Below are 16,222 nucleotides of genomic sequence, written 5' to 3' on the forward strand. Positions count from 1 at the left end.
TCTCTGAAAAAAATCACTTTCTGTGAGTCGTTTTGTTTCAGCTGGGAGGGATGTTCCGTTGTTTAGTGTGTTGTTCCAGAGTGGATCCTCACCTGTGGGCCAAAGAAACTGGTTGGGATAGTAAATATGAAATCTGTGCTGACCTCTTTATTGTCAACACCTATTCCTTCATTTCTTTGTGCTGTTGCTACGTAGACATGGTATCTGCCTCCCTGGAGCTTGCCTCCTGCCTTAGTGATGGTAGCAGCAAAACAATTAATCCAAGCACACTTTTTCCTCCGCCTACTTGAAGAGAGGCCACTGTCTCAGCAGTCGAATGGCTGTCAGAAATCCTGCTGCTTTCTTATGTTTACTATTAAAAGCAAATGTAATACATGCTTTTATAATTAGTATCAGCATTATCGTTGTGCTTACACCGAGAAGCCCAGCTGTAGACTTAGTCCTAGCTGTGTAGAGGCTGTACAAAACGCATAGTTAAACTCTTGGCAGAGACAACGTCTAGCTTTGCGTCTCTTAGGACAGACTACCTGCGATGGCCCATATTTCATATTGTTCTCCTCAAGTAACAGGATCTGATGGTTGAAATCTACTGCGTGGGATCTGAAATGAATTGTTTGCTTTCTCATGAAATGTTAACACTTCTCCGTCTCCTTCCCCTTTGCACACATAAACATATGCGTGCATTCACACAGACAGCGCGGCTTCATCCGACGGCAAATTGCTTATACACATGTAAGCAAATATCTTCTCAAATCATCTCTTACCACCAAGTGGGGTGTGGTGCTTGTTGTTCAGGGGGTTGAGGTTGCCTTTCAATCTGCCAGGGCCAGCCTGACACCAAAAATAAACAGCATAAGCCTGGAACGGTTGTCACAAGGGGCAGAGAGAACTTGTCAGGCAGGAGTGTGTGAGCCGGCAAGATGATAATGTGGCATGACACTTCTGAAATGAGACACCGGTTGCCATGGTGAGGAGTCAGGAGGGACTATCTCTCCAGAGGCTGAAATAAAACATGCTTTAAATGATGTTTGATTAGAATTTAGATCATGTAACTGAGTGGCTGGACCTTTTTTTTTTTTTCCCCCCTCTCTCTCCCTTTTCTTCCTCCTCCCTTTACTCGTCGTCGTCTTTGGCTGCTGGCAGAGTTCACTTTGGAAAGAAAGGGCTTTGGGTCCGGCGCAGCCCCGGCTGGAGCCCCCTGGCTGCACCACCCCCAGCGTGCTGAGAGGTTACTTAGTCCCATGCCCAGTCAATTATGCTCTGTGCTAATTCCGCTTGCGTTTTCCACTTGAGTCCATCATAGTTTAAACCAGTTCAAAATGATTCCCTCTGTTCCGAAAAACAGTTAATCAATAACACCCTGAGAATATTTCTTGTCTGACCATTCTACTCAGGGTATCCGTCATCTTGTTAATATATAATAAAAATACAGCCCATGGAGGCTTACGCACAATACCCCTCTTGGAGTCTTCATATTGAAGGAGGGTGTGAATGTGTGTGTGTGTGTATGTGACAGTCTAAGTGGTAAAAGGAACCTGAAACAGAAAGAACGTGAGAGAACAATGCAAAACAATTGTCCTTGTGGCCTTGTAAATTGAATGGGACGTTTAAAAGTAATTTTAGATTTCTTTGCAGTTTTAATGCAGCGTGCAACCAAACGTGTTTTTCGTGTCTTTCCCAGCAGAAATGGACAATAAAAGAGCTGGTTCTGGGGTACGGAACTTTCTAAGTCTGTGGTGCTTTTTGGTATATCTAGACATTTAAAAATTTTGAAGCAGGTATCCAATGTCTGGGTAAATCTACTGGAAAATAATTGTCAGTCAATTCCATTGCTGCCCAGATGTGGACGGAAGCACTCAGCAAAGAAAGGCAAATGCACCAGGTTCTGCTAATTTCAAGATCACCCGAGGGCCAGCTATTTATTGATGTAAATCAGGTAGCGTAGCTGGTGCTGATGCACACGGAGAGCCGGTGTTCTCTGTGAGGTGTCATTTCCCATCGGTTGTGAGTGGAAGGTGTTAAAATACAGGAGTTTGGTTGCAGGAGAGAACTGAGTTCGATGATTCACTATTGGGAGTCGTTGGTAAGTCCGCACTGGATAAGTCAATGCTGAAGGAGGTGTTTTTGGTGATTTTTTGATGGGATGGCAGAAAGTCCAAAGGTCATGGAGACTCTGCTGCCGCCTACACTGGGTGGGGATACTTTGTACAATGGTAAAATTCCCGTGGAACCGTGAACAGGGGTATGTGCGTAGCTAATAATGATATTCTTACACACACACTGCAAATGAGCTTCCCTTTTATCAGTACATTTTAATTGTGGTCATTTGCTTTGGTAAATGAAATAGTTCCACCAGGCCAGTGAACGTGTGACTACAAGTATGTTTTGTCTCGGCTGTTAAAATCTTTATGCAAGACCATGCGGATTAGAGTTTCTATTGTGTGTATTTAGAGAAAAAAAAGACTATATAGCCCCTATGCATGAGGCAGAGTGTATTCTAGGAGTCAGAGGATGCCCTGTAATTTATGAGAGACAAAGAGGTACATTAGATATTGTTAGAATACATAATAATCCTCTGGCAATAATTTATTCGGCTTGCAAGGTTAGGATCTCCATAATTCTTGGTTGTACTCTAATGAAGACTGCTGATGCTTATTATATATTTTTGTGTACATTAGAGGTACCTGTGAATATATGGATACTGTACTTGCCTCCTGCTACCCCACTACTCATGGAGCTGCCAGTGGGACTATATTGTGTGGACTATTTGCCTAAATAGTCCAGGAAAGTGCATCAGCCACGTTGGCTTCTTGTCAGCGGTCTCTGTAACTTTGTGCCCATAAAGTAATTTTCTGCAGATTTAACCTGCTCGTCTCACACGATGAGGTCACCTCTGGCTCCAGGGTGACACAAGCATCACCAGGAAGTCGTGGTCTTCAGCAGGACGTGCTGTCCATCTCCAAATCCTGACAAACCAGAAGGGTGTTTCCCCAGATGTTTTACACTGGGTGCTGAACTCTGATTAGTCTTGTTGGTGGGCTGGGCTGGGCTGGGCTGGGCTGAGAGGAAAACGGGGAGAAAGAGGAAAAATCCAAACTTTTCTTCCTCACAGAACTCAGTGACTTTCCACCAAACTTTTGCTCCAAAATCAGTTTATGATTCCACCCACAAAGTCATTTCCAAGTGATTTGTTACCATGTGACAGTCCACTCCAGGATTTTTGGTGACACTACGTGGGTCTTTTGAGCTTTATGTTCCAATTTAATGACGATCCCTGTAGACAAATGGATGAAAAATATCCATTTCTTCACCACTGTTTCTTGCATTGGCCGCAGGGATTGGAAAAGTAGCTCTTTTATTTAGTTACACTGTCAGCAGCAATTTTGATGTGAGTTCAGTTGCTCAGTTTGGAGTTCAAATGTTCGGTCTCAGTCCAGCTGCGTGGGGTTGTAAAGCATCTGGAAAGCTGCTCTGCTGCTGGCCCCACATCTGCAGGGACAACTGCCCAGGGACTGTGATGGTCGTCGCTGGGTCTAAATGCCAAGAGCGAGGTGGAAGTAAAGCCAGAGGAGAAAGGGGAGATCTTCCTGAAGATGGTGAGAACCTTGCTGAAGGCAGCATGGACCTTCGGCGGGTGGGTGCGCCACACATCAAGCGCGGACCTTTGTGTTGTGGAACAACACGTGGAGGCAGAACATGGTAGGGTGGTGGGATGAAGTAGGGAGCGCATATCAGTTGAAGCAATGGGCCGTATCACGTTCAGAGTCTTGCTCGACAGTAAAAATTCTTGGCTTCTTTGGTCCAGAAGGGAGAAAAAACGTTTATATTCAAAAGGTGATGGAAAGAAACAGGGAGAGAGAACTTGAGGTAAGGAGCTTGATGCCATGAGAGCTGGATTAATTGCTAGACTGATGCCACCATCAGAATAATAAGAGGAAAAATACCGTTTTGAATTGGGAAGTCTCGATCGCTCTGTTTACAGGCGCTTTTCTTCTGTTAGAGACTTGCGCTCCTGGCAGCCTTATCTTATAACCAAGATGTTTTTCTGCTTAGCTGACTGCGGTATGTGTTCTGTTCATACCACCCTCCAGAGTCAGTCGTAAGAAAGGGGTTAAAATTATTTAACTATGGGGCTTTTTGTGCATATTAATTAGGTATTGCTCTGTTTTATCACTACAGTGCACTTTGTACAGCAGTTTGAAAAATGCTTTAAGTAATACTTGGTATGCTTCCTGCAGTCTAATCTGCCAAATAATTTAGGTTATCCATGCCATGGAATTTACTTAACTCTGGCGTAGAAATTAGCCCTGAAGTGCTGGAAGATCCCAGAGCTGCTGATTATGGTTGTCTGATAAGAGCATAGGCTTATAATGATTTTACACAACGTTTCCATCAAATGGTTTGTGTGGTTTTGAATGCAGTCAGCATTTTGGTCAGAGAGATGCACATTATGATCCTCACCACCAGTGGAATCATGAGCAAAGCCATTCTGGCAGGTTTCCTGGTTTAATAATAATGTTAAACTGCAGATTCTTGTAGCAAAGCCACGTTTCTGGCCTTGGTTCAGGCCAGATCCCTCACTCTGGTAGTGGCATCACTTATATAGGTACAAATTCTTTCCTTCCCCTTCCTGCTGTGGGGCTGTAATATCTGTGGAGTTCAGTGAAATGGCTTCTGTCAATAAGGGGGCTGGTTTGTCTCACTGTGGCTTCTCTGAAGTTAAGCCAGTTCACCTGTAGATCTTGGTCTCCCGTTTCAGGACAATATTTCTTTCCGTCAGTTCTAGCTTTACCTGTTGTTTTACTGAATCCACAGTGGGGTCACTCCACAGCTATAACCCTCGATAACGTGGCTCTTTGAGGGTGCTGGGTATCTGCCTATGGCTGTCTAGGATCTACTCTTGAACCTGAATGCATCTAATCAGCTTCTGGCTACAGGATTCTACTGGATAATTAACAAAAAGCAAAGGAGAAACGATCTGGAAGTTATTATATAGCTTCTTGAAGTATCTTCTATGGAAAAAGTTTGGTGTTTTTTTTTCTTGAACCGAGCGTTAAAACCTCCAAGATCCTTCCACAGGGAATTTTCCAGGTTTTCTTTTCCCATCATACTTCCACACTCTCTCGTCTTCCTTTCCTTTGGAGCACAAACCACTTCGCCACAGCATTTGCATGTGCTGTTGTAGCACGCAGCTCTTCTGATCCCACGTCGGGTGTCAAATCTTTAATATGATTTCCTCCATGTTTGACTAATCAATGCAGAACATCATCATGAAGGATAATTTTACCCTCTGGCACTTCAGGGACAGGATAATGAGGCCTGGTGTTTTCCATTTTTTATTCTTCCACAAGAATCTACATTTTTTAGTCCCAGCTAATTGATTTAAGTTCGTGGAGGAAGGTTCTTTTCCCTTTCCCTTCCAGTATCTTGGATATTAATGGATTCTAGTGAGCTAGCAGAGCTGTATGATCAGTATGTTTAGAGATTCAATATACTGCCGTCCTGACCTTTCGGAAGCCAGGGGAAAAGCATTAGGCCCAGCATGTTGATCCCCCATGAACGCTGAAATCTCAGGCAGGCTGGAGCTGCTCGAGCTGCCTGGAGATAAGGGACTTTCTTCAAGAAGGGAGGTTTGTTCTCAAATAATTTCCCGAATAGGAGGGAACTTGGTCTTGTGATCCAGTAAGAAGTGGGGCGATTTATGGCCTCACTTAAGCAGTGGCGGAAGGTGGAGGGGTGGAAGCTGAGGCTTTCGGAGGAGATCAGGCACCCATGCATTGCTCCGAAAAGCCTGGTCAGGGAGGACGGCATAGCAGGGTATGAGTGAGAAACCACGGACACGGGCTGGATCTCGCAGTTCCAGATCCCCTGATTTCATCCGACGGTGAATATCATCATTATTCCCTTCCTCTTCCGCAGGTTTTTCTGGAGGAGAGCTGGGCGGGCTCCTCGCCGATCATCCGGGCGGCTGAAGGAATGGGACCGAGCCCATTGCAGCGGCAGCTCAACTCCATCCCTCCCAGCAAAAACCTGCGTTAGTGTAAATATCCTTTCCTTAGACAGTGTGAACTAGCAAGTCAAAAGCTGTTTTACTTCCCGAGGCACCATGATATCATGATAGCACTGACAAAACGTTTCCAGTCGCTGATATTGTCCCTGCTGGCCACCGATCCACTAGGCCCGCGGGATGAGACCTGGAAGGGAGTATATTCCTGCTGCAGCCTGTACCTGAGGCTCTAAAAAGTGTGAGCTTGACATGTTTTTATGAATAACTCACGTATTTCTTCCGTATTTTACCACCATTAACTAGAGTTATTCTTGTATTATTATTTTTTTCTAGGGATGGCAGCAGCTTATGACAGATTTGTTTAGGGTTAGCCCTATACATAAATTAAGTGGCAGATAAAATTTAATTTTTCTTATAAGAAAAGCCTATAGCTCCTTAAATTGCTCATTTAACATCACTGAAAAGTAATACTCCACTTTAGAATGGACATCGTATTAACTTTAAAAGGCCTATTTAAAGTGACGGTTGTCAGTGAGTGAAAGCCAGATATGGTAATTTCGAGTTACAAATCAGAGTGAGGAAACTGTAGAATGGACAACCTTGTTAACACAAGCGCGACGGAGGAAGCACCGGGGTCAGAGTGCCAGCACGGAAAGGAATAAAGACACAGCACCAAAAATATGTCCTATAATTAGGGCAGCTGTAAGAGTCAAGGTTGAAGATTCTTCACCATGACATGTCTGATATAGAAAAAGTGATAGCCAAGAGTAATCACTTACAGGCAGCAAGCCTTAAAGGAGCAGCACGGCGCTGAGCCGGGCAGGGGCAGGGAGGGTGACGACACAAAGAACGGGGGGCACAGGGTGACCCCGAGCTGTGTGCGTGGGGAAGGGGGTAGGGAGGAGCTGCCCATTTCACGGATCAGCGCTCAAAGGGACCGAAAACGAGAAAAAATGGCTCAGTCAGCAGAGGGGTTTTCTGATCGTGGTGTGGAACAGAGTGGGAGCTCGCAGAGCGGGTGGGGGACCCTGCGTGCTGGGGGGTGTCCCGGGTTTGGATCCGAGTGAGCGGGCACAGAGTCACCCTGAGGGGATGTGGAGGGAGGAAAGTGACAGGGGGAGGCTGAGACAGCGTGTCTGTGTAAATGGACAGACAGGCGTGCGCAGGTACGTGGGGCAGCAGGAGAACAGAACCTGGGGAAGGGGGAATAGAACAGAACCTGGGGAAAGGGGAATAGGACAGAACCCGGGGAAGGGGGATTTGGTGGACACACAACTGCGGTCATTCAGCTGGCACAGAACGGATCCCAGCCCCGAGGAACGAGCGATCAGGAGGGTGCACATCGCATTGGGTGAGCAGCCCATGGGGGTGCACGATGGCGTCCTCCACCTCGGCGTTCCCCGAGGGGTGTATGGAGAGGACGGACAGAACGTCTGGGTCTGGCTCAGCCTCGCGAGGGCAGCCTGCAGAGAGCTGCCCCTTCCTCTGGGTTTGGCAAGTATTAATAAACCAGGGGCAGGACTGATGTGCAGCTCACTCCGCGCTTCCCCTGGGAATCCTCCTGGACCCGTGGTGCAGAAACAGGGCAGGAGCAGGGACCCTTCCTTGGGGTCCTGGCACTGCAGACCCGGAGAAGCTGCTGCGACCTGACCCGTGGTGGTGGTTTGGCAAATACCGTCCTCTGTCTGCAGAGTTCAGGGGCAGACCCCTTGCCAGCCAGGTCAGTGGAAAGCAGGGGGGCAAGGAGACATTTCTATTAGTGGAGAATGTCTCCGCATAATGATTCCAGCTTCCTGGGAATCCTTTGGGATGTGTGGAAACCTTCCAGGCTTTCTGCCTCCTCTGTGACCCTTTTCAGCATCGGCTGCATAAGAGCCCCAGGAGGCTGTCGCGGGAGAAGCTTCTCCTCCTCTGCCGCCTTCTGCTGTATTTCCCCAGGGAATGATCCAGTCCAGGCAGTTAAAGCAGAATGACATGGGCACAGGCTTTCCTGCCTCAGTCCCCACCTCCTCCACGGGATCCACCTCAAAGGATAAAAGAAATTCAGGCTGAACAAGTGCCTTATCCCCCAAACACTCTTCTTTCTCTGCATTAGGGTGTATTCCACAAAGGCTGGTGCGGTGCCATGTAACCCAGCTCCAGCTGAGCTTCCCTGTCCTGCCTCTGAGAGCTCTCATTTCCGAATAACCCGCAACACCTCTCTGGACAAGCCCGTTCCTTGCCAAGGCTGAATCATTTCTTACAATATTTAAAGGTTTATAAGTCACAACGATGAGCCCTTAAGAGAGGGACTCTTCGACCTCGCTTTGGGCTACTGCGTCCCCTCCCATTGCCATGACGGATTTGGTTACCTGATACTGATTTTCGCCTACCTGCTTGCGGAGCCAAACCTGTCTCGGAGGGCAGGGGACCAGCCTTTCTCTTGGACGTCAAGGCATCCGTCGTTGGGTTTGCAGCGTGCTCGCGGGGTTGCTGAGGCTGGAGTGAAGATGCGCTGTTCCTGTGCCCATAAACCCCGACGAGAGTCACTGCGGCGGCAGACGAGGAGTTTTCTGGCGGATCAAAGGCTCCGAGTCGTTCGGCTTCCCACGCAGCCCCTTTGGCAGCCAGTTTGTTTTGCCTTTGTCTTTGGCGCCCTGTACTTGGGGACGCTAATTCGATTTTCCATTGAGAGGTGTGGATATCTATATTATTTTCCTAAAACTCCAGAGAATATTACAAATTTCTTTTTATTGCTTCCAGCCATGTTATTTAAAGTAATTAACCTTAATTTATAAATTTTTATATCAAACTGCCTTTTAACTTTTAGAACTGGCAGGAGAAGTCCATTTCCCAGGGCTCCTAATAGTTCTCCATTTAATCAAAATTCATCCATCAGATTCCAGTGTTAAATCATCTTTTAATTGGGAGTTACATTCTGGTTAATAGTTTTATAATTCGCCGCCTCTAATAGTTTTTACCACAGGGATCTACTCCATTTTTTCTCACTCTATTATTCCTGGTGTTCTGCAGGGACATTTTAAAAACCTTCACTTCCCCTGCCTGTTCTTTGTGATCTCATTAATTCTTGATAGCAAGTTCCCTTTCTCCTCATTACTGGAGCATAACTACCTTTATCACCAGGTGAAACCTCACTCATTTCTACAAGTGCTCTCCAGTTTATTTTCTTTTTGCCTCTTTAAAAAAAAATAACAATCTGCAATTTATTTCAGCAAATAAGGTGCTGTGTTCTGTCTATGGTCTTGGCACTTGACACTGTTGAGATTTCAGGCTGGAGATCTTCTGGGCCAGAACTTTCTCGAAGTTCATGTTTGTGTGGTGTTTCTCATGGTGGTGCCCTGAGATATTTCCAGTTATTCCTAGGAGATATTTCCAATTCAAAGCACAAACCACTAATACTGGTGACATCCAAAACCCCCAGTAATCCAGGAGTCAGAAGAAGGGACTGATTGACAGGACTGGAAGGGGTCATTCGATCTGAACCCATGTGCTTTTTGTATAGCGAGTGCTGTCAACTGCTGCTGACGTTCCCCAGTGCGGAGAGGAGCAGGATGAGGCCCCGGCACTTCATCTTACTCACAGGTGAACTATTTCAGACACACCGCACGCAAACGGTCCCGCTCGACGCAGCCGAGCAGTCAGTTACATCCGCTTGGTGTCCTCCCCAAACAATAAGGAGAGCCCAAGGAGAAGCAAATAATGTTCTACACGAGGTAGTAAAGCCCAGCTTGTAGTTTTTTTTAAAAAAATGCCTAGAATTAGCGTAAAATTGAATTTGAAACCTTAATCCTCTGAGGGCTGAGTCTCAATTTGCAGATCCACAAAACCTCTGCAGATTACCCTACCAATCCTCCTGACAGTCTTATAGGAATATGTTATATTGACTGCCCAAAGTCGGGCTCTGCAAAGTGCTCTTGGTAAGAGTGAGGAAAAACAATCTCCCGGGGTTTATATCTTGGTCCCTTGAACAGTCCTGTAGAATCATTTCATATATAATTTCCTATAAGAAAAATAGGATGGACAAGTGTAAACAGAATTATTATACAATTATAGTGGTCCTTGGAATAACTATAACGCTGTCCACAGTAATTTTTATGTCTCCATAAACTACTAGAGCTCCAGTATTCTTCTAGCCCTTCTTTCGCCCCACGCGGTAATGTAATAACTTTTCCTACTTAATGTATGCATCGGTGCGGTAATTCGATATGACAATGATTACGAAATACTCCAGCAGTTTTAATTGACTAGTGTTGAGATCATATCACCACGAGCAGACAAGATCTTATCTCGTGTGTGACTTCCACCCCGCCTGACTGTTACAATATTTATGGTAATAAGGATTGCGGGCATTAGCCAAGTATTAAGTCCTCAGCTGTGGTAACTACATTTAGAAGCAAACAATAATTTCACAGCCTGCTGGCCTCCCTTTCCTTTGAGTGCGGTAGCAATAAATATATAAATAAATAAATGGGTTCCTTTTGACTAGGTACAAAAATATATCTAAGGAGTTTTTATGTCTGGAAGCTAGATTTCACGATTCCTTATGACAAATATTACAGTAATTCAGCAGTTAAAAAGTCGCCAAAGCTTGATACTGTATCTGGAGAAATTACCATAGAAATCTACGCCAGTATGAAGGCTCTCGTATGCATAGCAGCCGTACTATTACCTCCTCTTTTGTTGCTGCCGCAAACATTTACTTGGAGAGACCTTATTGTCAATGAATTTTTGACAGAGGTCAAAGTATTTCTGAGTGGAACTGAAAGAGGTCTGGGACTTGAATCAAAGAGCTGACAGCATCAACAATAGTGTGTTTTCTCATCTTGCATGCTGGAAAAATTAATTAGAAGCGTTTGTGAGATGTTTGGAGCCTGCAGAAGCCGTGTATGCCGTATTTTGGCAGTAAGCATGCTGGTCTTGTCCATGGGTGGAGGAAACGTTGCAGTTGGTGATAGTTTTGTTGACTGGAGAACCTCCCCCTGCCCCAGGTAATATTGTATGTTGTAGATGGGATCTGGTGGGGATTGATCTGGTTGTGAGTCATGGGGACCTTGGCCTCTCACTGCAAAGTCCTGGTTGTTGGTCACTCGCAATCAGAAGCCCCCCAGGAGTCTCTGAAAGTGTTGCTTTCTCTTTGACATCTCCGAATGGTGAGACTATGGGTAAAGTTTCAATGTTCTGTATTTTTTCCCTTGTAAAACACTGACTGCTATAGTATTACAGTCTTTGTCTCCACCCAAAGTGTTGGGAGATGGCAAACTGTCTCCGCAGAACAGCTCCATGTATCCTGTGCTCTATCCTGTACTGCCCTCGTATGCTGAGCCCCCCCTGCAATCAGCGCTTCGCAGCTTTACTAGACCTGGGCCAGCACCTTGCAGACTCATGCCCCAAATTCAGAGAAATCCCATCAGTGATGCAAATTAAAGATTGGTTGGACATCAAAACCAGTGCCTTTCGTTTCATGAATATATATATAAATATATATATATATATACACACACACACGCTTTTAATATTTGGCCACTTAAAATATTCATCAAGTATTTTCATTCTGTTACTCTTACTAATGCATTTTTAAACGCATTTCTCTTGAATCGGCCCAGTCTCCTCTTTCATGAATCCTTATCTCTGTCCTGTGGGCATCTATATCCCTGCCCTAATGTTCCACTGTACAAGTACTGAGCTGCTCATAACCCTAATCGTACAAAAACAGATGATTCATTACTGAAGTGGATGAAAGAAGGCATTAAATATTGGCATAAAGGAGAAAAGATAATCTGGTACTGGAAGGTTCATCTCTATTAGCTGAAGTGTTTGGGGACACCACAGAAGTAAACCTAGGGTTATAAATATTGCCCTCGATTAGGAACCTGCAATGAAATCCAGCAGAATGAACTTCTGTGCCCAGTTTGGGACAGGGATCTGCCTGCCCGGCTCCGCGTGGCCGTCCTGGCTGCGACAGTGAAGGATTTGGGCTCCGTGTTACACCGTTAACTGGGGGCATTTACAGTCATGAAATAACTCAGGAAATACTGAAAGCTAAAAAGAACTTGTGGGCTCTTTCGGATTGCAGTGGATCTTCATCTGATGACTTTTCCTGTCAGGTGGGAAGATTAAGAACTTCTTTTTATGTTTTAAGGCAAAAGGCAGCTGAATTCACTGGACTTCAGGAGCTGAGGGCCAAAGTAGAGGATCTGATCCCATAAAACTTCTGATGAAAGAAAAAACAAGAGGGAAGCAACCCTGCACTGCAGCATTGCACTCCTGTAGAAGGACATCGGTGATCGGGAAGGTAATAAATACCAGCAGTGCTTAGCACAGTGGGCTCAGGTATGGTTTGGGTGGCCAGGAGCAAGTCATCCTTTGATGCATCAGCCCAAATCCTGAAGATGAGCCTCAAACAAGAGCCCAGTGGCTAAACAAGGAGGGCAGGGTGCCGCCCACCCCACACCTGCCTGCAATTGCCATCACAGCTCTGCAGCTGCGGGTGGTTACGGAGACCCCGGGGGAATAAGAGAGGAGCTGGGGGCTGGTTTATCCCCTCCAGCGGTGTGAGTGGTGCCTGTGCCAGGCTGCTCTGGGCTAGTGGGGCATTACCTGCTTGTGCCTGTTGAGCTGCTGCTTTGGCTCTGAATTGCTGGTGTGAGGCCCATGCGCGTGGTTCGTCTGGTGCGGAAGGTAAGGAGTTGCTGTTCTGTTCTCCAGGGCTGGGGTGGTGGGGTGAGGGTGCTGTGGTAGTGTGGCGTTCTGGTGTTGCACAGCAGGCTGGCTCTTTGGCTTCTTGTACTTCTGCTCGGTGGAAAGCAGTTACTGGGAGGATTGTAGGGCTCTGAGGTTTTGTTTCTCCTCTGGTCTCTGGGGATGTGCCTGGAGCTGTTGGGCTGGCAGCCCTGTGCAGCAGAGTGTTCTCTGTCTTGGGGCCATGGTCTTTGGAGAAGAGTAACCAGGTGAACTTCCCAGGTGGGAAGCCCCTAAGAGTTCAAAATAAATATGTGCCACATGATTTTATTCCCTGTTATCACTTGGGAGGTCTCTAAGCAGTGTCCCCCTGGAGCCCAGGTACTGGAGTCCATGAAATAACTGTTCCTCAGGCACGGATGAGATGTCCCTGGAGGGTCAGGGAATTGGGCAGCTGGGAAAACAGTGCTGAGCATCAGCTATCCCAGCCAATGGTGTGTTCAGCTATGTGCTGTGATACAAGGCAGCCCTAAATTGCAAGGAAACAACCACAAAACCCTGTTGTTCTTATCTCTCTACTGTGTGGGGAGAAACTCATCTGGTAGCCTGGAACAAATTGCCTGGGTGAATGGCAACCAGGGAGGTGGTTCAAACCCCTCCTCCTGTGGAGATACTGCTATTTAATGAATCATTGAGAAATAATTGGGGGGGGGTTTGCTCTCTCTTGTTCTCCCTATGCATAGTCAAGTGGAAGAAATACAGCGTAATCTTGTGTGTTTATTTGGGGTGAGAGATAATGGCTTTCAGAATAAACACCAGCTATTTTCAAAGGAAGCAAAATGCTCTGTGTGTGCTCCTCTGTCCCTGGCTGACTGCTGTACCATCTCCCAAAAAGTGCCAGTGAAGGGGTGGACCCTTACAGAACTAATTTAGTTAAAATTTACACTCCTTGATTTTGTGCCTCTTCTTTTCACCCCTTCTAGTCTTGTAGCTATGATGCAGTATTGATCCAAAGATCTATAGGATCATACCATGGCTCCAGGTGGGTGGCAGAATTGAGGCTAGGCTTCATTTCCATCTGAATGGTGCAGAAAATAATTCCACTTTCCAGCTTTTATTGCTCAGAACATTGCATTTCTCTCATTGCAGTGTATGGGAATTAGCTCTGGAGGAAAGAAATGATTATTTTTTTTTCTTGATGTAGAGTGGAGGAGAAGGATTCAGGAAGAAGTAGCGTAAGCAAGCAGACAGCAAGCTCATTGCGGTTTGAATTAGGTGCGGCTGGATTGCTCTAATGAAATGGGACTTCTCATCTGGGGTTCAAGTGGTGTTTCTGTGGACGGATGGTGCCCAGACTGCAAATTCCTTGTCTGGCCGGGACAGCTTCCTCACAGTGCTGTGTGTCATTTACAATAATAGCGGAGCAGCGTGCAGTGGTTCAGCTTTGTCCGGGGTGTCGGTGGGAGGGGACGTGTGATGGGAAGGGGCACGGCTGCAGGAGGTGGCGATGGTGCCCAGGCCAGCTCGGGTGCTCTGTGTGAGCTGCAGGTGCTGGGCTGCGTCCCGTGGGTGGTGCGGGCAGAGCCTCCAGCTGTGCAGTGTGCAGCACAGCTGGGGCTCCGTTCTCACTGGGGCTGGCCTGAGAAGCCTCCAGCTGTGCAGTGTGCAGCACAGCTGGAGCTCCGTTCTCACTGGGGCTGGCCTGAGAAGCCTCCAGCTGTGGCAGTGTGCAGCACAGCTGGAGCTCTGTCCCCACTGGGGCTGGCCTGTGTTCTCCAGGACGGCTCCAGGCTCTGTCAAACACCGGCTTTGGGCACCACAGAAACCTGATGGTGCTCTGGACCCAAATTCCTTGACAGTAATGAAGTTGTGCAGATGTGAATTTGTAGGTGGGAGAGAAACCAAGTTACTGTGGAGCAAGCAGGTGTGAATGTGAAGATGCAGGCACCCAGCACTGTGTACTCCAGATCCCTTTCACGGTACCTCACTAATATGCACAGGAAGGCCACCCCTGCCAGGCTGGGGAATAACAGATGATTAAGCTGCCTCTTGTTAAGTCTTGCGCTCATTCTCCTTCAAATCATCATCTTGGTGGCAGGGTGGCGAGTTGCCTGGTTCTTTTTTCCCCACATGCCTGTGTCTTGGGGACTGAGAGCAACTGAGACAGCGATCTGTAGTGGTCTTTTAACATGGACATAGCTTGTTGTGTTTGCTGTGTGAATTTGGTGAATCAGAGAAGTAATTTCCCTGCGAGAGGAGCAGGCTGCCACCTGCTCCTGAACTTGGCAACCTTTAGTCACATCGCTGCTATTATATCCTGCTGGAAGAGTTTTCAGCAGAGTTATTTCCTGCTAAAGCGGGATGAGGGGAGATATTCAGGAGCATGCTGAGGAAATTGTCTGTGCCCATGTTCAACCAGGAACTGGGAAAAGACTTTCAAAATCCTGTGGCAAATGCTGATAAACATAGCTCACCAGTATCATTAGCATGTTAAGTCTGGTTTTAGGAGCATGGATCCCGGGAACTCCTTGTCGGTGCCAGTGTCTCAGGCAGGAGTGTGGGCAAGGTAAAGAATAATCTACAAAGGTTGAGGTTAATTTATGAAGGTTCATGTTACACTGTAACTGGCAAGATGCTAAATGTTTCTCATACCAGAGAGATGCTCTCAGGAGACTACCTGTCCTTATGAAGCATTTATTTCTAACATAGAATAGATGCTTCTACTACCTGGTGTCACTTTAGTCATTACACTTTGTGATGGAGGTGGGGTTTTCTTGCCCTTCCCTCCCCGTTCTCCTGCTCCCCCGGCTCATCCCAGCGTGCGGCTCCTGCCCAGGTCTCTGGTCGCGTTATTGTCCTGAGCAGAGCTTGTATCTGCTTCTGGATGGGGCTTTGAAATGCACTGGGGTCGGTTTGTGCTCACTCTGTGACAGGTGGAGCAAACATTGACAGTGCCTCTCAAAGACTCAAGTTACTATTGCTCCTGTTAATTCAGGGCGAAATTTATCCTCGTGCCCAAGACCCATGTGAAGTCCGTGCTACTGAAACAGCTGGACTTCCCTGTCCCATTTTTTGCTGTGTGGGTAATCTGGAGAATAACAGACCGACCTAAGAAAACTACAGGTGTGGTGTTGTCATCTATCAGGCTTTTTTTGTTTAATCCTGACCTAATCCTTTGCTTGTGTGTGCAAAGGTATAATGTCTTTTGTTAGTGGGGCTCTGCTCTCAGGTAAATGATTTATTCAACCGTTCTGTGGCCCAGTGGAAAAGATCTTGCAGTGTGGGCACAGTCCATGGGGCTTCTGCTGAGTTATCGCTGCTTTTTGAGCTCCCCTGGTGGATTTGACCCCCAGCCCCGTTCTGCCAGAGGAGCCGTTCCTGCTTTGTCTGCCCCACCTGGCCCAGCCACCAGGAATTGCTTTGTGCTTGTGTGTTTGCCTACTATTAATACTTAAGCCTGTCTCAGGGATGGTGAGTTTTGCAGTGTTGACTATGCCAGACAATTTAAAGTGGATTGAGGAAAGAGAGAAAGGCTCT

This window comes from Streptopelia decaocto, assembly GCF_964273445.1.
Source record: "Streptopelia decaocto genome assembly, chromosome: 18".
Classification (NCBI taxonomy): domain Eukaryota; kingdom Metazoa; phylum Chordata; class Aves; order Columbiformes; family Columbidae; genus Streptopelia; species Streptopelia decaocto.